This window comes from Cetorhinus maximus, chromosome 31 (assembly GCF_964194155.1).
Source record: "Cetorhinus maximus chromosome 31, sCetMax3.hap1.1, whole genome shotgun sequence".
Lineage (NCBI taxonomy): Eukaryota > Metazoa > Chordata > Chondrichthyes > Lamniformes > Cetorhinidae > Cetorhinus > Cetorhinus maximus.
Window position 1 is genome coordinate 19,113,967 of NC_135909.1, and position 1,224 is coordinate 19,115,190.

The window sequence follows — 1,224 nt, forward strand, 5'->3', positions numbered from 1 at the left end:
CGGTCCGACATTCTGAGGATCAGCAAATCCTTTTATGCCGGACTGTATGACGTGAAGCCCACGGACAGCACGGCCTCCCAGTCCTTCCTGTCCTCTATCACGGAGGTCCTAGACCACAGTACGCGGGAGAGCCTAGACAAACCGCTAACTCCTGACGAACTGACTAAGGCCCTCGAGTCCTTCGAGAAGAGTAAAACCCCCGGAAGCGACGGCCTGCCGGCGGAGTTGTATTCGGCTCTGTGGGACTTGATCGGCCCAGACCTGCTAGAAGTGTACGAGAGTATGCTCCTGGCCGGCAGCATGTCAGAATCCATGAGGAAAGGCATCATCACCCTCATCTACAAGCACAAGGGGGAAAGGGAGGAAATTAGAAATTGGCGACCCATTTCACTGTTGAATATGGACTATAAGATTCTGTCCAAGGTCATCGCCAACCGGGTCAAATCCGCTCTGGAATTGGTGATTCACCCTGACCAGACCTGCTCTGTGCCAGGCAGGAAGATCTCTGACAGCCTGGCGCTGCTCAGGGATACGATTGCCTATGTACAGGACAGGGGTGTGGATACCTGCCTCATCAGCTTGGATCAGGAGAAGGCCTTTGACAGAATATCGCACACCTACATGGGGGATGTGCTCTCCAAAATGGGCTTTGGGGAGGGAATTCGAAATTGGATCCAACTGCTCTACACTAACATCAGTAGCGCAGTCTCAATCAATGGGTGGGAAACAGATAGCTTTCCGATTAAATCTGGAGTCAGGCAGGGCTGCCCTCTCTCGCCTGTCCTTTTTGTGTGCTGCATAGAACCCTTTGCCGAGTCCATCAGGAAGGATCCGGGCATAAGAGGAGTGACGATCCCAGGCAGTGGAGGCACTCAGGTAAAAGCCTCCCTGTACATGGACGACGTCGCCGTCTTCTGCTCGGATCCGCTGTCGGTGCGCAGACTGATGCACGTCTGCGACCAGTTCGAACTGGCCTCGGGAGCCAAGGTAAATCGTGGGAAGAGCGAGGCCATGTTCTTTGGGAACTGGGCTGACCGATCCTTTGTCCCCTTCACTGTCAGGGCTGACGGCCTGAAGGTGCTGGGGATATGGTTCGGAGGGACCGGGGCATGCGTTAGAAACTGGAAGGAGCGAGTGGCTATGGTGAAAAGGAAACTGGGCATGTGGGAGCGACGCTCCCTCTCCATTGCGGGTAAGAACCTGGTCATCAGGTGTGAGGTACTC